Below are 24,532 nucleotides of genomic sequence, written 5' to 3' on the forward strand. Positions count from 1 at the left end.
CCGCTCTTGGGAAAACTTTGGAGACTCACTTGTTGGTAAAAACACACACATTAGATTTAAAACCACCTTTCAAATTTAAATTGTATACCTTTTCTTCAAATGAATTTGTTCAAAATAATGCTACTACTAAGATGTCGTATTTTGTCTGTCATTTGCATGGTTTACTGGGATGCAAAATGGTGCAACTGAAAGGCAGAGCGTTTTGCAGGATTGTTCTCTGTTGGTTTGTATTGTTCAACATGGAATAGTGGGTTTAACTTTGATTGAAAGTACAGTGCAGCCTCCTTGTTTTCTGGCTTTGTTCATGCACTGTGGCTGCTTCAAGGATCAAACTGTTACTGTAGATGCTATTGTGCAACAAAACTCTTAACAGTTAGTGCAAATGCAGACTTAAGTCAATTTATTCTTTGGATTTTAATAGTAATTATAACATTTGAAGGAAATATCTAGTAAATAGGTATTGCATGATGGATACTGCAAATTCAGTTTAGTTTATTTGATCATGTGCTTGATTCACTTGTCTCTCTTTGGGTCTTGTCAAACTTTTAAATGACACTTCAACTCTCAAACCTATGAGGCATTTCACATATGAAACTAGTATTTTGTTTTCTGCTGTATTAGTCTTTATAAAGTCATGGGATGTTTTGGCCAAATGGCCGTTTTCTAAAAACAAAAACAAGGTGATTTATTATTAAAATAAAAGACAAGAAAAGTAACGTGGTTTTATATGTTGGAGTATCACAATAATGTAATAAATACTGATGCTACTTGTGCTGCGACATGTTCACCACCTTTACACTAACTTGGAGGAGATGAATTGACACACAAGGATCAATAAATCAGTATTATCTGTGCCAATTCTTGTTTTCAGTATCACTATTAGCATCAGTAGGATCACTACAGATGATGATGTTTCATATTAGCAGATGTTCTGGCCACACAGCACCATTTCATCACTGCTTTTGTGTGTGAGCACATGTAGCAGCATCAAAAAATGAGTGTGGAGCCTTCAAAAACTAGTTCTCACCACAAAAAAACAAAACAACAACTCATAGTTAAAGCTACGACTTTCCCCCAGAAACGTCTAACAGTAGAACTTTCATTCTTGGTTATTAGTGATTCTGACCGTGTTAGAACCTGGAATCAAAACCAAATCTTATGATATGGTGGGGATACCATTTGTTATCCTTTATATCTACAGTTGTTGTTGCTTGTAGAGCCATAAGAAAAAGGCAGTACGGTAACTGGCTGCAGAGAAATAGGCCTGTTGGTACAAAATACCACCGTGATACTTGGCCACCTTCTAATAAGACACTGTTTAATAACTATTTATGAGCTGTTACTGGTTAACAAATCAGTTACTAATGCTTTATATTTCAGTCTTTGAGTTTCCAGACACAACGCTTGTCCTTTTTGCTGCTATATAATTTAGCAGACAGTAAAAAAAAGGCTACAGGACACTGGGAACAAAATCCATTTATAAAAAAAAAAGTTTATTACAATTTTGACTGTTGGGAAATTGATTATTGTAAAGTCCTTTATTGATGATTTAATAACAAGTAGAGGTAACTGATTAACTTTTGCTTATGGCTTATTACAGACTGAGAAGCCAATGACCCTTTAGTAATGCTAAGTAGCAGCCTCAGTGCCTTGCAGGTTCTCCCCGATGCTTATCAAGGTGGCAACTCAAATGTTAATGCTTATATCCAGTCCTTAAAGCATTAATAAACATTGTATTAACCATTAATCATAGCTTATAAGGTGTTTAGGGAGGGTGTTCTATTGAAAAATGGTGCAGAATACACATTACCACAGTGTAGTTCTACTTGTTGAACTTACATTGACACTGATATCTTGGAACTGTTAAATTAAACAGGAAGCTTTAAGGAAAGCAGAACAAAATTGTCTGAGGCATCAGTTTGTTTGATGTTCCATGGCATTATGTGATATTAAAAAAGTTAATGACACTGAACTACACAGCAGAATATAATGTGCATAGTTATATTTATCTTCACAAGCAGAACCGTGCTGCTTTATATCTGACTCTGCATAAAATCACACTATAAACCTACACGAGAGCAAGCTGTGCAGCCTTGTCTTTGTGCACATGTCACTACAGAGCAACACACACGGGTGGTTAAAAAGTGCTGTGAGCAGTAGACTGACAGAACTATAGTGCTGTAAAAAAAGGGGGGGTCACAAGAGGGCAGAAAACTGGATGAGTGCATAGCTACAGCTCAGGGGAGCGGGAGCACACACACATATGAATAAACATGAACACATTTCCACATCTGAAAAGTAACACACATCCTTGCCAGAGCAGGATATGGGTGGACATGTAAGGGAGGCAGATGATTGGCTGATAACAGCCCTCTAGCTGTTAATGAATGGGAGCAGAAGATGCCAGGCTAACATCTATTTCACCGTGGGCATCTCAGGCCTCCCACTGAAAACAAAAGAGTGTGTGTTTCAATAAACAGCTCCTAAATCTAGGCCTCTGCACAGTCGTGACCGCTGAAGGAAGATAGGGTTTCTAAATCTCAACAAGACTAAGTAGCTTGAATTCCCTTAGAAAGAAGACGTGTAGCCGCCATGAGGCTTGTTGCTCTCCACCTTCGTTGCTCCATCTCTGTCTCAAGGGACGAGAGATGTCTTTTAAATCTTAGAGCCACACAGACCGCTGTGTCCCGTTATCCTACTTTTTCTAGTATGCACAGCTTCAGGTGTAAGATTATGGACACACACATGCACACAAATTCATTAACACGCACCCACCTTTAAATCCGGTGCTCTAGGCTGCCTGAAGTAAGTAGTCTGTGGACAATTTGATGCACCTGAGCACAACAGTGGAGGGTCTGCCTGTGATGTGGAAGCACGTTAGTATCTGCAAACCCACAGTAACACATGCAGGCACAAACATACGGCGACTTCCCAAAACATTCAATAGCCTTCACCTTTGGCACTTGTGGATGTTAAATCAGTGCTGAAATCTCTCATTGACAAAAAGTATTCAGAGCCTTTGCTGTGGCACCAGACTGTAGTCACTTCCATCCTTGTTGATCTATTGAGATGGGTCATTAGACAGGAGCAACTAGAGCCCACTTGGGCCATTATGGACCGCCAGCTCATGGCGGCAGCAGCCTAGTATTTATAATGAGCATACCGAGAGCAGAGACGGAGGATGAATCACAGGGAGGACACCTGGTTATCGACCTTGGATTGAATTTGACAGTGAGTAGAACGAGCACTTCAGTGGAAACAACAGTGTCATGAGTAGAAGATGCTGTAGACCAGTGGCAAGTTGAGTTGATTGGAGAGAGTTTAGAAAGGCACACATCTGTGCATATAAAGTCCCACAGTTCACACTGCAGGGCAGGACAAAAACCAAGTGGGGTCACCGTGTCTACAGCTCTAAATGTTCCCAGAAGCACAGTGGCTGGGACATGGAAGACATCTGGAACCAGCAGGACTCTTCTAGAGTCGGCATCAGACCAGACTGAGTAGCAGGAAGGGCCCTGGTCAAGGAGGGAACCAGGAACCCAGCAGTCCCCACTGAAGGACAAGCATCTCAGCAGCTTCTCCATCAGTCAGGACTTTATGGTCGAGCGGCTGCACAGGAGCCACTGTGAGTGAAAGGCTGATGAAGCTGCTGGAGTTTGTCTCACTGCATCTGAAGGATCTGAGAGCAGGAGGACAAAGACTCTGTGCTCTGAGGAGACAGAACTTGGACTCCAGAACATCACCGGCTGACACCATCCCTACGGTGAAGAATGGTGGGGGCAGCATCCTGTTGGGGGGGTGAACAAGTAGACTGGTCAGAACTGAGTGAAGTATGAATACAACCAGACAGAAAGGTCCTGGAAGAAAACCTGAGACCAGAGCGCTGGTTCACCTTTCAGCAATACAACGGCTCAAAGGTGACCAACGACACTGGAGTGGCTCCAGGACCGGTCTCTGGGTGAGAGGTTCCCTTTTTGTTTTTTCATTTGGTGGTGAAAAGTATTAATTAAAAATTATTTAACAATAATAGTTTCCATTCAAAAATATCTTACCAATGCAGTAAAGTGTGCAAAAGGTGAAGTGGTCTGAATGTTTTCTGAAGTCGCTGGATATCAGCCACTGATAGAAATGAAGAAATTACCAGGAAAAAGGGGGACTGACAGCGAAAAGGCAGGATGGAGGGAGTGGCTGAGCAGAGCAGAGCACATGTCTTCTTAGTAAGATCCTCAAGGTCAAAGCAGTCTCACTCAGATGAACAATAACATGCTAAATGTGGACCAGAAACCTGCTGCGATGAAATGTCCACACTGACACGCACACAGCTGTGCTGTCAGATGCAAATGAGTAAAATATGCCTGCAGTTACTGTACATGGACAGCATCACGTGTACAGATCAAGCATAGAGGCACGCGCATGTATCCTCATATGTGATGCGTTAATAAAAGTTAAAGCTAAGGCTCAGGATGAGGCGACGTCTCCATGTAGCACCACATGGCAACATGGCTTTAGTTAAAATCTAAACCGTGTACAGTGCATAGTGTTGGACAGTACTGTAATTAAATTATAAAATAAATGTCACTGTAATCAGTTACATTTAATGAGAACATGTAATTACATTAGTTACTAATCAAAATGTTGGTGATTACAACTGAATATACTTTTTTGTAAAAAGCTTATATGTAGAATGTAATGTTCGTTCCGTTGCTTTGCAGCTCGTCGCCTTCTTTTGGCATATCTCCAGACAATGTGGGTCAGCAAAGTTGTTGGGATAAATTTAGGTGTGATACTTGGCTAAGGAGGACTTATATATAAGGATAATAACCTTTATTTGGCCGGTACAGAACCGAGCCAGCCATCTGCGGCGCCAACTCAAACGATGGCTCTAACCATCGGGGGCAGCTTGGGGGTTCAGTGTCTTGCCCAAGGACATTTTGACATGTGGATTGTAGGCACCGAGATTAGTACCTCTGACCCTCCGGTTGGGAGACGACTGCTCTACCCACGTCTAGGTTCTTTTATTTCTACACAGCATAGTAGTAAACAGCAGCAAACGGATCTCACCTGGAATTAGCTGCTAATTATTCTTGTAAACTGGACTGGTTCACTTTCTGCTGTAAATATTAAAGGTGGTGACGTCAGCTGCAGGAGCTCGTACTAGACACACAGGTGCACAAAGACAATAAGAGTATAACCTCTTCATGTTGTAATGTCTGTCTTTCCTCCTCTGCAACATGGAGGAACTAAGTGCAGGATGTGACAGTGCTGCAGGAGACACTGACATCACATCAGTTCAACACACAGGGAACAACAGAAAGCAATTTAGAGCAGTGAAACAATGAAAGAGGAATGACAGAAGGCAGAGAAAAGTGTGTGGAGGAAGAGAGGCACGTGTTGAAATGTGCACGTGTGTGCTTACATGTGTGTGTGTGTGTTTCAGTTCCACCTGGACCAGAGTCGAGTGTGTGACAGTGAGAAAAAATGTGAGCAGGAAGAGAAGACGGAGGCAAAGAGCAAGAGAGGAGAACAGAAATAGCTGCAGCCTGTTATCATCACCTCTACCTGTCTGTGGCTGTCACACCTGTAATTACTGCTGCCACCATGAGTGTGTGTGTGTGTGTGTGTGTGTGTCTGCATGCATCAGTCCGTGTGTAGATATATTTGTGTACAGCGCATATTCATTTTTAGGATGTTTTTGTGCCTTTACAAAACTGTTTCTGCACCTCAAGTTGCTCTGTTTCAGTGCCTGTAATTTTCTGTGCTGTTGTCACTGAGTGTATGTGTGTGTGTGTGTGTGTGTGTTTGTTTGTGGAGATTATACCTCTCTTGTTAACCACCAGGAGAGAGGCAGCCTGGTGAGAGAAGCTCAGGAAGAATCTAATCTTTGCCTTAATGTGACAGCAGCATTTTCTGGGCAGCTACCATCATCACTAAACTGTTGTGTGTGTTTTTGTTTAAGCAGCCACACACACATACACACACACACATACATACATGCCCTTCAAAGCAGATGCTATACAGAATGACACAGTGTGTGTGACTTCATGTGTCGTCTTATCTGCAGTGTGAGCAGCCGATGTAGGCCAGGCTTATTGCAGACAGAGGCTCCGACTTCTGCTCCAAACCAAATGCTACGAGGTGGATTAATCAGACACAGAGGCAGGACACACACACACACACACACACACTCATGGCATCACACAAACACATAAAGGGCCTTTTGAATTTAGGTCAGCTGCGTAGTGGAGACAGTGCTGACCTTTACTGCACAAACAACACAACACAAATGACCTGACATCGACGACAGGTATGAAGAAGAAGCGTGTGGAGGTTAAAGATAAATCAGTGTGAGTTGCTATGTTGCCTGCAGCCCTCTGTATTAGACTCGGTGTCCTCTGGGGGAACCTTTAATGCCTCCATGCCCTTGCCATCAATCCCCCGTTCTGTCTCTGTGTGTAAACTGCAGAGGCAGCATCATATGGCCCCTGACAGCTCCTGTATTTTCCCTCTGCTCAAAAAACTGCTGAACTTTTTCCAGAGAGAGACCGAGGAGCAGCTCTGCATCCACGGCTCCCATATGTTTAAACTGATGCCTTTGACAGGTTTATACTGTGTTTGATTTCATAAGTCAGTGTGTCCATCTGCCGTCTGTCCGCTGGCTGTGAGCGTCTCCAGTCGTGTTCATTTGGTGCTAATTTTCCAGTGTAGGTTTTATCAGAAACTTTTTCTTTAAGTCTCTTTAAATGTTTTGCAAATATAAAACCTCCGTAGATTTAAAAAGAGTGAAAAGCGATCCTGTTTGTATTTGTTTTTGGAAAATCACCAAGTACTGCACTCAAGTATGAATTTTGAGGTATCTGTAAAGTACTCGAGTATTTTTATTATCTGCTACTTCACTACATTGTAGATGCAAAAACTGTGCTTTTCACTCTGCTACATTTATTGGATAATTTTAGTTAAAATACTTGTGAAGTTGTTTTGCATTTATAAATCTTGCTGAAAGGCAGAAATCCTACTCAGAGTGCCTTTAAATGTAAAGTTGTTTTCATATGGTGCAGCCCTAAAACTTCATCAGATTATGCAGATACTGTAAGCATTCCTCCTGCTCCCTTCCTCTATTTCATCCATGTCACTGTATGACCCCCCCCCATCTGATAAGATGTATGACTCCGATGCAGGTGTTGCCCACCTGCCTACCTTTAAGTGGAACATGTGGCCCTAAAATTACAAGAAGCAGGACAGAAGAGGAAAACAGTGGAACATGCTATTAATTTACTACAGCGAGCAGTGTCGCAGATGCTGTCACACTACAGTGTTCCCTGAAACACAGCAGACTCCTCTTTAACTTGTGTCAAATGAATAAAAAATAGTTGATTCACTAATTATTGCTTGTGTAAAAACAAAGTGCTGTGGAGGCATCAGCTCTCCAGGTCGTCGCTAAAAGCATAAATTCATTGTTAGTTTTAGTTGCTTGAAGGGACTTGTTGAGAATAAAAGGTCTTATCTTTAATGCTGCCTATTTAGTTTTGTTTCCTAAGCTTAGACATGAACCTTAAGGTGCGGTGTGAATATCTCCCTGTCACCGTTTTTTATGAAGCCCGTCTGACAGCAGACAGCTTCACTGCTCTCAGAGTACACAGGAGTCAAACTGTCTTCCCACACTGTCTGAAAATCCTCCAGAATAATCAGCGAGTCAGTTACTTTCCCTCTGTACTCACTCAGGTATATTAAGAGGCATTTCTGATGATCCCAGTGAGTGCAGATCAAGGTGGAGAGCCGATCCTGCTCCTGTTGAGCAGCTGCACATTTCCCCTGACAACACGTAGAAGGTCGAGTTCAAATCTTGTCCTTCTGTCTCTGATCTCCTGCTAAAGCTGTTTGTAGCTGTTGTTGACACTGTGCAGATGGAAGTGGAGGCTCTTACACTTCCATGTTTGTCTCTTTTATTGTTGTTGTTAGTTTAGTTTTTTGTTATTTCCCATCTTTATTATTGACTTATACCCTGGACCTAGATCTTGGACCACTAGCTCCATATCTTGAACCTGTGGTAAAAAAAAAAAATCTCAGGCTGATGTTTGATGTTTGACAACGATTTAAAATTTGACAAACAGATCAACTTGGTCGTGAAGTTGAGCTTTTTCCAACTGAGATTATCGAGTAAAGTCAGGTCATTTCTTTCCTTCAGTGACTCTGAAATTTCAGTTCATGCTTTTGCCACCTCTAAGCTTGACTAGTGCAACTTTGCAGCGTCTTTGCTTAATACTTGTTTCATTGCCATGTCTTTTAACACCTAATGGAGTCTGATTTTCTCTGTTGGTTGGTTTTATCTCACCTGTGTTTAATTTCTTTTGCTTTTAATTTTTATAATGATCTAGTTTTATTTATTTTTATTGTAATTATTATTTCGTTGGAGTAGACTGGATATTTAATTGACTTGATACCTATATTTCTGCATTTTCGTTCCTTCTTCAGACCACAAACAAAATAAAATATATGCAAGACATATTATTCTGAAAAAGGATATTGGGACAATTTAAAAAAATGTATCCGATTTAACAAGACTTGGAATAATCTCTGGCACCAGGACTTAGGAGTACCACATGATGCTCACTGTGTAGACTAGAGTAGACTTGTTTGTGTGGGTTTGGACTTGATTCATTATGTGTTCACGTTCCTCTGAGGAGAAGAAAAAGTAAAAGATTAAGCAGCAGGGAAATGAGGTCACCCACACACACATACATGTGTATGTATACGCTGTATTTGCACCTAGTGCAGTTACAGTACAAAGAAATGCACATAAATTGTCTTTCTCTTCTCTGAAATCAACATCTGGGGTCAAACCTTCTCTTTGAATCTGTCTTTATTACACCCGCTCTTCATCTCCCTCGCTCTTTTTGTACGTCGCTCCCTGTGCCTCTGTCTCATATGCTCTTCTTACCATTCTTATTTCAGACATCCTCTGTTTCTCATCCTTCCTCCTCATTTGAACCCATTTTCACACTGAGGCCAAAGAGGGTCTTCTAACAGGAAGTTCTTCTAAAAGACCTGCTGGCTGAAACAGTCGCAGCCTCACGGAGCACGTCTCACCGCTGCTCGTTCTCAGCTCCTCGCTTTCTTTTCTCACCTCTTTTCGCTGTGAAGTCACAACAAAGTATTACACTGTTAGGCTGATGTCACTGACTTCCTAATTAAACTCTAACTTATCTATAAAAAGCATTCATAGCTCTGTGCAAACACGGTTTTAATTTACAGGGGTTTTTTTTTAAATATTTTCTCACAGCTAACACCTGCCACAACAACACGCTGAAGGCATTTCATAAAGATAAAAGGAGACAGTATAAGTTGCACTGATGAGAGAAAACAGTGCACAGTCCTTCTTAAGACTACAGTTTTGTTGTTAGCTACTACAGTATAAATAGAAAAGACATGCAGACATGCAACAGATCAAAGCTTCCCTCCACACAACCCACAGGTGCTTTTGCATAAGATTATGTTTAATATTGTGTTGGAAAAATTCCAGAAGACACTTGAAACATTTTTTTCCTCGTAGCTCTGGATCTGGGTGACAGCTCAGATAGTTTCCCACATCGTCTTTAACGTCGGCACGGGTCTAAAACTGTCACACTACAAATGAATCTCGGCTTTTCTGCAGCTTTTCTTTAGCACAGTTGTAGACAATCACATCTGATGTTAACAGATAGGGCATTGTTCTGTGCAGCCTAGGACAGAATGTTGTGACTGTCTGGGCCATAACAGTGGGTTTGGGGAGAGAGCATTATCAAATCAAACCAGCAAGGTCATTGTCATGGTGCTTGTTCATGTCAGAGGGAACACAGTGAAATTACTTATCAGGAAACTGAGAGAGAACCATCTAATTAGAGACTGGTACATGTGCGGTTATTCTCTTAGACGCTTGTAAACACATGGGTGGTAAATAATCTGTTGTGCTTTGGCACGTTTTCCTTAATATGATGTATGTCTGTGTGGTGCACCTAAAGATATGTCACCACATTGTTTTCAGTTAATTTATTATTTTTTAATTGACAATTGAATGTACATTTTATTTTGGGTGCCACATTTATATTATATGATGTTTTGTGCCTGCTGTCCTGGATTTGGTGGTTGGGGAACAGAAAAGGGTAATAAAGCGGAACCTTTGTGCGCTTGGTGTTGCACCCAGAATGGTTTTGGGGAGGGACCTTCTGTCCTCGCCCCCAGATGCAGTCTGGATGCGAATGCCAGCGCACTGTCGGAGTTCTGTTCTGATGTCACATTGTGTTTTCCAGGTCAGTAGAGGTGAAACTACACATACAAAGCAGTATAATGTTAGTATCCAATAATTTGTTAGTATAACGTACTGTTTGGTGTATATTTACATGCTCGTCGGTAATGGTTTAGTCTAGTATTTTTAGTGTGCAGCCCATTATTTATTTGATAACTAATTACAGTTAAGCATGGAACAGTGGAGCAACTGTTTATTCACCACCAAAGTGGTGCTGAGACATGTCACTCAGGTGTTTAAGTGATTATATTGAGAACTTGAGTTAAGAAAATATGGGATAAAAATGCACTTTATTCATGCACTGTTACAATGTTTGAATGTTAATGTTTGAATAAACCCAGATGCAGTCTGGATGCGAATGCCAGTGCACCGTGAGAGTTCTGTTCTGATGTCACATTGTGTTTTCCAGGCTGCACTAATTCACTGCTACGCAGCCCCGGCACTCGGGGCCCGTAACATCTGTGCTTAATTGTAATAATGAATAATCAGGTTGGTGAGTGCTGCACTGTAAATAAATAAGGGCCACAGAGAGGCAGGAAAAGTCAGGACGTTCTGGTAGATGCACTAATGCATTGTTGATTTTCTTCTTTTCATGGGATTTGTTTGAAATAATGGAGCTATAAAATGCTGCCTGACCACTGAAGACAAAGTGCTTTGTAGCTGCAGCTTGGGGGTAGAGCGGGTCGTCCGCTAATCACAGGGTTGGCGGTCAATCCCTGGTCTCCTCAGCTCACATGTCTTCGGGTAAGACATTGAACCCCAAGTGCCTTGCATGGCGGCTCTGCCGCCATTGGTGCGCACGTGTGTGTGTGTGTGTGTCTGTGTGTGTGTAAATGGGTGGCGGCTTCACCTTACCTCCAGTGAGGTTGAAACGTGTTATATACTCTATTTACCAACACTGTTTGTGTCCTTTGTGCAGTGTCCATATACTTTAGCTTTGGTCTTGGCTCAAGCACAGAATATCACCTTGGTAGCTTTATTACCAAAAAGCCAAATTCAGGCCACTAGTGGGATTCAGTTTGGGGTCTCAGACAGCGATGGCTCTTTGTGTTTCTTCATCTTTTTTTAGTCACAGTTTTTAAGCCAGGGCTAAAAGGAGCAGTTAGAGATTTTAAAACATTATATTAGCATGAGATTTGTAATGTGGTGAGAAAGTAACACCATGCAATGGAATCATGTATTGGATAATACAGTGAACTGCTTTGGCCTGTGGCTTAATACAGATATTAAAATCTCAGTGATGGTTCTGACAGTCAGACTCTCCAGTGCAGTTGTGTCGTTCACCTCTTTAGCACACAAGGCACAACAAGGACACTATAAAGCTCCACTGCAGTGATGTCTGTGTAGTTTGCTTGCACAGCGTTGATCTGCAGTTCATGTGCAGAGAGATGCACAGTGTCAGACGTGCCACACATACATGCAGTGACTTCTGATTTCTGAGGAGAAATGCAGATGTGACTGTGTACAATGTGTTTCAGGGAATCATCATGAAGGATAAAATGATGTGCTGGTATTCTCCGGTCACCACAGTGGATTGTCAGCAGCTGTTGTGCAGGAAAACAAATATTTTCTAAGACTATTTCTTGCTTTCATCACATCTTGCTGTTTGAATTAACTGACACTTTTGCTTCAAATGCATTTTCCTCTCCTTCTTTCCTCTGCTCTTTCCTCCCACTTTTTATCTTATCATCTAACCTTTAACGACAGAAAACAGTCTATAGTTCAAGAAAAAGAAAATACAAAGTCACATGATCTTACCACTGATAAATGAGACTGTCCTACTTACTACTGTTTCTAATTGGTTGCCCTTGCATGTCTTAAGTCAAGCCAGCACTGAAACTAGTACTTCTACACAACAGGATGCAGATGGCACGCAGCTGAATCAATGCACACTGACAAGCAATAAAACGGAGCATGCACACATGCATTTCGTCTGCATATGCCAATGCGGCATACAGGCTGAGAAAATGCTGACACGGTGGTAATGGGGCAGTGGGGCAACGAGTGTAGATCAACGAGAAAATGCTCATGAAAGCTTATTAGCATCAGCGTGACCCCACTGGCTGCAGCAACGACCAGCTGATGATCAACAGCACAAAGAGGGGAGTGATTACAACCAGAGGATGGAACATGCTAGCATGCTAATAATATCAACCTCTTATCTTGGTTGCAGTAAGATCTGTGCATGAATGTGAAGACACTCATCCTGGTAATATGCAGCATTACATGAGTTTGTGTGTAATATGAGGCAAAATTTTTAATTCATTAAATATCAGAAAACATCTTTGTGATCAACAAATCAGAGACATTTAATATAAAATAATTCTAAACAACTGTTCATTAGCATCTGCTAGCGGGCTTTGCTGTACTCTGTCATGAAACAAAGTGAACAAGTGAGAGAGAAAGTCAGTGATTCACCAAAGTGCTGGTGAACATAAAGGTCTGTACCAAATTTCATGTCAATCCACAGGCAAAGGATGAACGTGGTGGAGTCAATCTAAGTGTGCCTTGAGCCAGGCCTCTAGCTTGGCTAAAAAAGGTGATTGTTAGGGAAGAATCAGAAAGAATGGTGTATCATAGGGGTTTAAGAGTGTTGGTTTTGTGTGGCAGAGAGAAAGAGGGTGAGGTGAAATGCAGATGTTCTATATTTAGCAGAGGAGCTTTTGTTTTCTAGCTGGGGGAAAAATGGGAACAGCAGGATGGCTTGCCAAACTGAGCTGTCTCAGTAAACCTATCCAAAGTGCACAAGGGCTCAGCCACGCACATGCAACTCCACATACAGATGCACAAACCTGTATGTGTGTGAGCTCCCATCTATGCATATTATGCCAAAGAAATGGCCGTCGGCTCGAGCTCATGGCTGGGACTCATCACATTATTAGGATCATTATTCAGGAGCTGACCTTAGCTACCTGTGATTTATTGCTGAATCCACCAGGCTACAGTATTATTATTATCATCCCCTCAAATCTCACAGATTTTGTGGCCCTGAAACTCTGCATCTCTTCATCCCTATTTAACCCTAGTGTGATGTTCGTTTTCAGTGTTTACTAAAGGAAAAATGATGTGATGAATTGTTTATCTCAAGTACAAATTCATTCAGCACTGTACCTGTAGAGGTTTTGTAAGACTCCAGGATCTTTTTCATGTCATTTTAACCTAAAATCTAGGTTCTTCAGTATCTAAATGTTTTTCCAAATGCATTTTAAAGTAAATGGTTGCATGTAACGTGTGTTCAGATTTGAAAGTGTTTTCTGACACCTCAAGTTGCTCCTAACTGCTCTCTCCCTCCCATCACGTCTCATTTCCTAGCAATGATGTAAACTGCGATGCCTGGTTGTGACAAACCTGCCTGAAGCTAGTGCTTTCTGACTTATGGGTAAACTTGTCAACCCAGCAGAACCACTAATGCACGAGCTGAAAGCACCGGCGCAGGTTAAAGTACTAATACCACAATGGAAACACCTCTGACCTGCTTAAAAAGGCCCAGCAAAGACTGTACGTCCTACAGGTGTTCAGGAAGAACAACATCTCCCAGAGACTGCTGGTGTCCTTCTATCGGTGCTCCACTGAGCGCATCCTTACATACTGTATATGTGTATGGTACAGCATCATCATCCCATCTTAAATGACAAATAGAAGTTCCACACTCAGAATCTTACTGAATGACTGATTACATTTCTCAAAATAGGATCTGAGATCAAACATTTTAGAGTGTGTTTTTTTCCAGACTACTTGCTCTTGCAGCAGTTTGCTGCTCAGTCTATTTTGGCACTATAAGAATTTAAAACTATGACTGTAAACCACACGCACTTTAGCAGCATCCCAGGATCAGGTATCAGCATCTAAGATCGATCACCCCGCAGTTTCCCCTGACGTGTGTTAAATTGTGTTAAAGCTGTTCTTCTGTTGCAGCATCATTAGCACTGATCAGGAGCTGCTGCAGTCGATGGCTGTATGAGTATGACTCCACACAGTCAGCTGGGAGAATCGATAGTTAGCCCCAGCCTGATGTTACACAACATAACGATGTCTCAGAGGAAGTCTGCTGCTACAGGACGGCTCTTACTGTATCAGATGAGGCAGTGGGTGACAACTGAAGTCCATTAACTTTGCTAGAGTTGTTGCTAGCTGAATGTATGGGAGGTAGCCTGTTGAGTTTTTACAAACTGATTGTGATCTAGAAAGGACACATAAACAAGAACTGCTTGATTTTCAATTTCTCCCAAGACTCAGCAGAGTTGCCGGACTTGGTGTTAAAGGCTACAGTAACGCAACTTTATTTCTCCAGGCAGGGAGTGTAGTTCACAACCCAGTGCTCGTCTCTTGATAAACTGTCTACAAAGAATATGTAGCCTGAGGAGAGGTAAGCTGCATGCAGAGGAGCTATGGGTGGATTTAAAATAAGTCTACTGCAGATGAGCTTTAATATTTATTATTTAGCAAGTGACAGTAGTTTCAAGCAGTAATTGTTTAATCTCAGGCAGATGGATGCCGGACCCTTTTCCACTTTGTATTGTCTTGGTCTCCTTGGCAATGAGTGTCCTGTCTCTTGAAGGCCACTAATCACATCCTAGCTCGAAGGACTAAGGGTGTCATGCTTCCTCAATTTGAGTCAGGAGGAGCAGAAGCAAACAGAACATGGCAACAGGTTCAACCCGCTGAGCATCACATGGAGCCAGTGTGGAGGCAGAGAGAACAATCATCAGAACAGTCAGCATGACTGAAATGGCCAAGTGAAGGAAAGAGTCACCAGTAGGTGACCTGCAGATTCTGGAGCATCTGTACTGTTGCCATAAACAAACTTTAGGGGCTGTTGGGACTTTGACAAAAGTATTATATTATCATAACTGCACTGGAGAGCAAATCAATAGAGTGTGGAGCACTGTCTCTGCCTCTGTGTGATGTGAAATACTGTATTTTTCATAGGCTTCTCAGACTCTTTCTGACTATGACAGAAAATCTATTTTCACCCAGTGAGGATGAAACCTACTGTGGCATTAAGTGGGACACATCCTTGCCCATGAGGTTATGTGTTGATAAGAACTTTTCTCAGTCTTTCAAGATAAGTAAAGCACCAATTCAGTTAAACAAGCCACTAAATTATGGATGTTTTCTGAGCTGTAGTTGTATGAATTTAATTCTTTTTTTTGCTCTCTTTTTCAAAACAATTTAGCACAAATAAAGTTTGATGTTACATCTCAGAGTCATGCCCCAGAGGGGCTCCTCTTCACAGACTGCCTCCCACAGTCTCCTGGAAGTCAGATGGTCAACCGGATAGAGCCTTCGGCCGCAGCTGTGAAAGGACTCTCCGTTCCTCTTTTTGCCTGGATTTTTATAGGGTTCTGGTCAGTAGTCTTTGTCCTCTCATCCAACCAGATGCCGCAGTTTGCAGTTGATACCTTAGTTGGTGTGCAAAATCATATTGTTTTGAAGTATTGCATATTTTTTACTGTCAGTCCAAGCCCACTGCCTGTAACCGGCCTTCGCCCCACTGTGATCCAGCCTTGGATTCTACTTCTCTTTTCTTAAAAACTAAACTAATCTCAATACATAACAAAAATACAAGAAACTCACATCTGACTGAAATATCGAAACTGCATCATTGCTTTTAGCAGAACAGTCAGAATTACACACTGATTTCACACAAAACTATCAATGCCTGAAAATCAAAACATAAATCTTTATATTGTGAATACATTACTTTGACTAAACATGGATCATCATTGATTAGACATTGATCAAACAATTATCAGTCAAATCTTTTACTTTTAGGCTTGAAACCATCATTTTTGTTACTTCCTCAGTATAGTGTGTCTCTTCTCTGTGTGGCGTGCACACACGAGCTTTTGCAGTTCCTCATTTCAGCAGGGATGTGTGTCTACTGTATTTCCTCGTTCCTGTGACTGCATTGTTCACTCTTTTAGATGTAAAATCACTTCTCCCCATTCTTTTAATACAATTATTTCACATTTTATTCTTACACATGTCCTGATTATTTCAACAATTACACATAAATCATCTTATGATTATCTTTACTTATTAAAAGCTTAACTTTTCTAAGCATTCTGCCACAGCAGTTTAATAATAATTCCTTTGTCTTCTCCAACCTCCCCGGGAACTTTCTCTTTCTCCTCTGCCCCCTCTGTATCTCGGTGCTCTTTGAGGCCCGTTTTACAGCCCTGCTGACACTTTTTTCTATTTCTCTTCTGCAGTGATCCACTTCATCCCTTCCAGTTTCCCAGACTGTCAAAATTCACGGATTTTAAATGGGGGTAGACACTAAATCCCCAATCTCCAAAAGAATTTATCTGGTAAAGGATAAATGAAAATAAAATTATTTGCAAAACTAATGATATTTGCATCAGTCTGTGTGATTTGTGCTAAATAACAAACGCTAGCATGCCAACAGGCTAAAGCTGGATTTATAGTCGTTAACAGGAGTCCCAATTGATAGCAGAGCTGGATTTCACCTTTTGATATCAACTCTAATCAGTAAGTGTCAGTAAATGTTTTGTCTTGTTGAAATAGTTTTCTGTGTTGAATTGGCTCCACGTGGTTTCATAGTGCAGGATGTATAATGCGAACTCACAAATTTCAACAGCAGTGACTTTGTGATGAGACTTTACCGTGAGCGATGGAGAAACTGCATGATGCCTCTTCAGCACACCGTTTTGAATCACATAAACCAGAGTGATTGGAGTGAGTGAGTCACTAGCACGTGTGTGTGTGTGTGTGTGTGAAAACCAAAGCAGGCACCACTTTGTGCCTTGAGAAAGCCAATCTCCTGTGCACTGACCTGTCCACTCACACCAACCTGGTGACGTTGGCTGTAAAGCAGCCAGCAGAAAGTGCTGCAATGAGAGGATGGAAATGAGATGCCTTTTAGAAATCAATGAGAATATCAAACAGTGCTCAGTTTTCTCCCCATCTACACTCAGGTTCTAATCTCTAGAATGAAATATTGAAAATATATTGAATCTCCTAAACTGTAGTGAGTTTCCTGGAAGATGGAAAGAGCCTCGGGATAACAGCTTTCAGCGCTGGTGAGTAAACACAAAAAGAACAAACATAGAGCAAAATTAGTGAGCAATTTACAGTAGATGTTCAGTTACATGAATGTGCAGCTGCAAGTGCAAAGAGGCCTTCTGCTGTAAATATCAGCAGGAGGGTTGATGAAGGTGCGGTAGAGACAAACGGAGCAGACACAGAAGAAGAAAACAGAGGGAGACATTGATAGAAATGGGGATTCAAGAAGCATTTAATTGCTAATTAATAGGATAATGTTGGGGCTGCAACAAACTGTAAAGCCTTATGGGATCTCTACAGTGGCTCCTTATGGCACTGCCTTTAAACTGCTTTCGGAACACTAATTAATTCATATCCTGCTGCTAATTAATTTGCCACCACTAATTAAACTGAAAGGCACCTTCTTTTCTCCCAGTGCTCTCCGTCCCTCAGCTCCTGTCGTCTTCACAGTTTTGCATTTCTGTGTTTTTGCCTCCCTTGATTCAACAGCTGAATGTTTTCCTCCCTGCAGTGTCTTCACAGCTGACAGTTGATGCTATTATTGTGCTCCGTGCCCCCAGCTAAAAGTGAAACATCTTGCTATTTGTACCTTTAAATGGTTTCACCAACAGGGGGATTGTTATCCTGATGTCAAATAGAATCACTCTCTAAATCCCAAGGCCGCACTCAGCTGATAGGATTCAACCTCCAGTCTCCCACACAGACAATCAGCAGCAGCGTTTGTGGCTAAGGACTCCCACAATTATGTGCTTACATGATTACGCAATAGCCTACTTGTTATTTTGCCTTAATGATGAAAAGTACTGCTGCCTCTACCCTTTAAAAGCAGCTGCTTTGGAAGAAAACATCTTCTGAAGACTCATAATGTGATTTCCCTACGTGCCTGTGATTATTATGCGAGGCATCATCACCAATATCTTGCTTTAAAATGCATTAGAAGCACTGCATTGTGGTTGAACAGCGGGGCTGGAATGAAGGAAGCGTCCGCTGAGAACAAAACTCCTCTTCCTCATGTGAAAGCCTTGAAGCACAGCAGCTGATTTGTGATTGTGCCACATGCTGACCGATGAGTCCAGTGATCCGTGGTTGTTCGGGCCTGAGCGTGCACAACTTCTCCTGTGCACATACTGACCTCATGACCCCTCCACAAGCAATATGCCAAGGAAATGCACTGCATGTCAATGTGGCCCAGGTCCTGCACCCCCTCACATCCATATGGGAGCTAATGTTCAACCTCATGTGAACGCACACTAGCAGCATGGACAGAATTTAATTTAGAATAAATTATACACAGGAGTATGGTTTTATAACAACAATTAGGAGTTAATATCATTTATAATGATGACATTTACCTCATTATATCTGCAGTTTTGTCTAGTTATTGATATAGAATGAGCAGCTGTGGAGCTTTTCACACAGTACACACATCCAGTTGCCCTGAGGTTAATCTTATCCCCAGGTTAATGGTGGGCAGAGGCTGATTAACACACAGATATTAATATATTTTACCCTCTAGTAAGCTTTCTACAAGTTATAATAAGACAAGGTTCTGGGGATACTGCTGGACTGAGCAGCAAAAACAGTTTTACAACGTGGTAGAAAGCAAATTAAATGCATTTATACAGGTTATGCCTATGATTTCTGTCCTCTTTATTTTGACCACTTCGCCTCTGACTGCTGCCATACTCCATCCAGCCACCAGATGCCCTCCAAATTTCCCTCCATTCCCAGTCACCTGACCTTCTCCGCCCACTCACATACACCTGTTCCCAGTTCCCTCATCACAGCAGCCAGTTCTACCTGCTCTCTGTCAGATTGTCAAACAACAGTCTCCTGTGGTTTGGGCTGCCTGTTTTTGTTACTGAGCCTGAACCTGTTCCTGTACCAACCTGTAAGTCAATTTTCTGATCCTATCATCATGTGTTTTGTTTGTTTTTGCCTGTGCTCTGATATAAATGGTTGCATTTTTATCCATCTGATCAGCTACTAAATTCCGACAGAGATCACTTAGCAAACAATTACTTTACATCCATCAGACATCTGCAGTTTCCTCTAGAGCCAGAACTTTGATGTGAGCAACGAGTGGGAGTTCCCTTTAAGTAAAGCACCTACATATTTGGTCTACCACCAGTACTACACAATCAGTCAGACAGAAATGCACAACATATTCACTTACACACTAAAAACAAAGGTGAACATGTCTGAGCTGTCCACTATCAGTGCAAAGTAAACAGCTATGACCAAAACAGTACATACATTTGTAAAAACAAAGGTGAACACATCTGAGCTGTCCACTGTCAGTGCAAAGTAAACATAGCTATGACCAAAACAGTACATACATTTGTTAAAAATGTATGTAAAAGAATGAGGTCATACTTGTCCACAAACATATCAAATGCTCCTATTAATCAATTTTCTTATGACTGTCTCTTTGCATTGCTCAGACATGTTTCATCTCTTTGACCCAAAGAAACCTCGTTGCCACAGTTTGTTCACCCATGTAATTGGAAGTCTTGCATCTCGTTTAAAAGTAACTGATCTTCCAGAGGATGAGTGTGTAGTGCTTCCCAGTGCTTTAAATATCCATCCACTTACATCAATAACAATTATGATGGTGATTATGATGATAAAGGATTGTGCGACAGTTCTCTCGGGCTATGATGTGATTATATTACGAACGACAACGATAATGAAAATCGTACACTGTTGATTACAGCTGAGATGAACCTTTATGGTGACGGTGGAAGGTTTAAGGCCTCATTCTGCAGGAGAGAGAGACGATGTGTGTGTGTGTGTGTGTCCTACTCACCCAGTGTCATTACAGACAATAAAATGACCTCGTACGGGTTGTTAATGATGATGTGGCTGGAAAGGTTAACGGGATGCAAAGTGTATGTGTAAGAGACTGCGCATGTTGGTGTGTGTTAAACAGAGGAATACATGTGCTTGTGTGTAAATGTATTTAGTGGTGTGTGTGAAAACTGACAGATGTGTGTGATGAGATAACAAGATGGTATTTAAAGATGCTGAGTAGAACTTATCAAGTCAATGTTGTTTTTAAATCCTACTTGTTTTGAATTTAATTCAATAACTGTCGCTATCTGGAGCCGTCCTTTAATTCATGTGATTTATCCAACACAGTGCATTTACATCAGTAACAAGGGAAACGATGAAACCATGACACTTGATCGGCATGTCTTGTGCTGTAGACGAATTCCCAGACAAACCTGAGTTTGGCCAGCCACTCGCACACATTGCTTCCAAGGTTAGAATGAATTTCTATTGGCTGGTCATGATGACGCAGTGGTGAGCACTGCTGCTTCACAGCAGGAAGCCCAGGCCGACCCGGGGCCTTTCTGTGTGGAGTCTGTATGTTCTCCCTGTGCCTGTGTGGGTTCTCTCCGGGTGCTCTGGCTTCCTCCCACAGTCCAAAGACATGCAGCTTAGGTTGACTGGTGACTCTGATTGCTTGTAGGAGTGACCCTATTCAGGAATAAGCGGTATGGATAATGGATTGATGGATGGATGGTTGCATCTGAATGTTTGCTCTCTCTGTGATGTGTCTGCGCTGGAGTCCACTGGGAGATGTCACACAGAGAGGCTGCCTGTGAAGCCTCTGCTTTAGGATCGCTGTCAGGGACAGATGTGGCATCTTAATGTTCAGTATCAATCCCAGTAGTTAACCCTTTAGAGAGATCCATCATAGTTTCCATGCCTCCAGGTAAAAGACTAACAATAACCTGGTGCAGACTGTGATAGCAGAGATGAACTTAACATGGATGGGAGGCTCGACATGTTGCCGAGGATAAGGACCAGCGGAGGGAGCTCTTTGTGACCATGTTCCACCTGAGATGAAGAGATGTTAAGGTTCATTTCTACTTCTACATTAAGGGGTTTATGTACCTAAGTACCTGTGCAAGCTCTGTAGACTGTGATCTTGCCTCAGTAGTACACATCTAGCAAGCAACCAATCTTTATTTATATAGCACCTTTCTAAAGGTAAGTTACAAAGTGCTACAAAATCAAATCATTATAAAAATACAGGTCAGAAGAAATGCAGTGTAGAAAAGACAATGGACAAATATCTTGATTAAAAGACTGAGAAGAGTTTGAGATTGAGGTGATACTCTGTTAGGATATGCTCTCCACAAGGGTGTGTGTTGTCACCTCTGTTATTTATTCTTTACGCAAACGTGCCAGAGTAAACACGACAACAGAGTCATTATTAAACATGCGATGACTCTGTCATCAGTCTGCTTGAAGAAAATGAGACTAGTCATGTCCTGTTTGCTCGCTGGGGTGAGGAATCTCACCTCTGACTGAATGCAACTAAAAATAATGACATGATCATTGATTTTAGGAGAAAGTCCCACGTACTGGAAGTGATGTTACTTGGATTAATGGTCAAACTGAGGAATATGTGCAGACTTAAAAGTACCTTGGTGCTATTACTGATCAAAAATTGAGGCCAATTGCAAGGTTGTGTAAGAAGGGTCACCAACACTGGGACCGTTTTAAGGATATTATCCCATTTTTATTTTGATTGCACGATGATTATGTTTTAAAGGGCCTTTGCTGAATCTATTCTGTCCTTTTCTTTGGTCACATGCCTTTGAGGGACAGGAATTCATTGGCTAAAACTGTAAAATGGTCAAGTCGACTGATCGGGAAGGCACAGGTTGATCCTGTAGGACAAGGGTTTATGAAACGGTTACAGAGGATGAGTTCATCTATTGTAAAAGATGACAAAGCCCCTTGATTCAGGAGTTCTGTTTCCTCTCGTCTGGAAGGAGCCAAACCAAATTACTGATCAGGCTTTTTTTCAGCCCTGCCGCCACCTGAGGTGATAGATTTGTTTCTTTATGTTGTCAATGCATTTCATGTATTCATTGTCATCGGGATGGAAAGAGAATTTTTAAGATATGTAACAAAGAATGCTTCTGAAAAGAATCGCCAACCCCACCGCTAACAGGGGGTCCTGCTAGCAGAGTAATAGCTCAGCATCAGATTTTTCCTGTTGGTTGTCTACTTTCAAAATTGTGCTTCCTCTCGCTGGTTTTTCCAGGATCACCTGCGCTACCTTTAACCCTATAAGTCCAGTAAGCTAACCTTAGGCGCCTCTCTGTTCCACTTTCATCTCACAATTCTGGAGTGGTAATTAAAAAAAATTATGTTTGAAAACAATAAAAGATTTAGTTGTTTTGCTGACTCAGACATGCTGGTAACATGACTCTTATTTCTTTATGTATTATACTTGACAACACTTCATCCCACCTGGGTGAAAGTGTATATCCTGCTTTGATGCCTCAGCAACTACTGTTAGATTAGTTCTTGTCCCAAAGGTGAGTTAATGATCTTATGCGTAACCTTATACAACCCCAGGCTGAAATGTCCAGGTGTATAGTAGAGCAGGTCGATTACAGCTGCTCAGTGAAGGCTCAGTTTCTTGGTGATGCCCTGGAACATTTACCCAGTCACACAGTTAGCCAGTCAAAATGATATGTTTCTTTTTACGCTGAGAGATATAGAATTAAGATAAGTAGTAAACCCATCTCTCAGCTCCTTACGAGATGATACTGTTGTGTGAAGTGTAAATTAAACCTAATGGTAGTGAACATTTATTTTTTTCTCCTAGCGGAAACAGGGATATTCTCAATTTGATTAACATTTTTTGTAGAGACGAACTCATTTCAGAAGCGTGTTGAAAGAGATAATGAGGTCACTGCAGCGGCTTTGACAATAGGAAAGAAGACGTTTGTCGTTGATCCCAGCTTCTGCACAAAGTGAATTCTCACAGTGATAGAATATTAACAGATTAGGAGGCTCCACCTTGTAGGAGTTTAATTCAGTTAGAGCCAAGGTGGCTTTAACAAGCAATGGTCCTCTTTTCTAAGATGACTGTCTGTGGGGAAAAGAAGGGGGGAAAGGTGCAGTTTATTGACAAAATCAGGGCTTTACCGGGTCCAAAATATGACTTGTGGTTTCAATAAATTTGTGATGCACCCTGGACTGCTATCTGTGGAGTGTCCTGGTAAGTGCTCCTCTGAGGGCAGTAAAAAGAGAAATCTCTTGGTTAAATCTCTGCGGGATGACAGTGGTGCAGTGGATAGAGCAGTCGTCTCCCAAACGGAGGGTTGGGGGTTCGACTCTTGGTGCCTGCAGTCCACATGTCGAAGTGTCCTTTGGCAAGACACTGAATCCCCCAAGTTGCCTGTGATGGCGGCACGTACGCATGCAGCGGCCCGGTGCCCTCTGCTCCAAACAAAATTTTGTTGTACAGTGCCTTGCGAAAGTATTCGGCCCCCTTGAACTTTGCGACCTTTTGCCACATTTCAGGCTTCAAACATAAAGATATAAAACTGTAATTTTTTGTGAAGAATCAACAACAAGTGGGACACAATCATGAAGTGGAACGAAATTTATTGGATATTTCAAACGTTTTTAACAAATAAAAAACTGAAAAATCGGGCATGCAAATTTATTCAGCCCCCTTAAGTTAATACTTTGTAGCGCCACCTTTTGCTGCGATTACAGCTGTAAGTCGCTTGGGGTATGTCTCTATCAGTTTTGCACATCAAGAGACTGAAATTTTTGCCCATTCCGCCTTGCAAAACAGCTCGAGCTCAGTGAGGTTGGATAGAGAGCGTTTGTGAACAGCAGTTTTCAGTTCTTTCCACAGATTCTCGATTGGATTCAGGTCTGGACTTTGACTTGGCCATTCTAACACCTGGATATGTTTATTTGTGAACCATTCCATTGTAGATTTTGCTTTATGTTTTGGATCATTGTCTTGTTGGAAGACAAATCTCCGTCCCAGTCTCAGGTCTTTTGCAGACTCCATCAGGTTTCCTTCCAGAATGGTCCTGTATTTGGCTCCATCCATCTTCCCATCAATTTTAACCACCTTCCCTGTCCCTGCTGAAGAAAAGCAGGCCCAAACCACGATGCTGCCACCACCATGTTTGACAGTGGGGATGGTGTGTTCAGGGTGATGAGCTGTGTTGCTTTTACGCCAAACATAACGTTTTGCATTGTTGCCAAAAAGTTCGATTTTCGTCTCTGAGCAATAAGGACCAGACAGTTCCCACTGCTCCCTGATGCATACAGCCCAAATCAGGGCTGTGTAACTGAATTATGAATAGATGACCTCAATGAATTACATATTTGAATATAATTTGAAATATTAAGAACTAGGCAAAATAATTAATTATAAAGTCAACTATT

At 41.7% G+C, this 24,532-nt stretch overlaps 1 protein-coding gene and 1 long non-coding RNA gene across 3 annotated transcripts in view; both read left to right on the forward strand.

Annotated features, from left to right (window-relative positions):
- The first annotated feature begins 10,131 nt into the window (after nucleotides 1-10,131).
- On the forward strand, nucleotides 10,132-16,572 carry LOC109958846 (uncharacterized). 2 transcript variants are annotated; one of them, XR_002274731.1, is made up of 3 exons: nucleotides 10,132-10,283; nucleotides 15,257-15,627; nucleotides 16,495-16,572. It is a non-coding gene; the product is annotated as an uncharacterized LOC109958846 (long non-coding RNA). The 2 variants fall into 2 exon arrangements; XR_002274732.1 differs by having other exon boundaries at nucleotides 15,456-15,627.
- Nucleotides 16,573-19,060: 2,488 nt separating this feature from the next.
- Nucleotides 19,061-24,532, forward strand: part of LOC109958933 (protein shisa-9) — an 83,617-nt gene continuing 78,145 nt past the window's right edge. Inside the window, exon 1 of the mRNA XM_020597915.1 lies at nucleotides 19,061-19,199. The gene's annotated coding sequence lies outside the window, so the exon portion shown is untranslated. The remainder of the gene's footprint in view (nucleotides 19,200-24,532) is intronic.

The sequence above is a fragment of the Monopterus albus genome, unplaced genomic scaffold, assembly GCF_001952655.1.
Source record: "Monopterus albus unplaced genomic scaffold, M_albus_1.0 scaffold35.1, whole genome shotgun sequence".
In the NCBI taxonomy this organism is placed as follows: domain Eukaryota; kingdom Metazoa; phylum Chordata; class Actinopteri; order Synbranchiformes; family Synbranchidae; genus Monopterus; species Monopterus albus.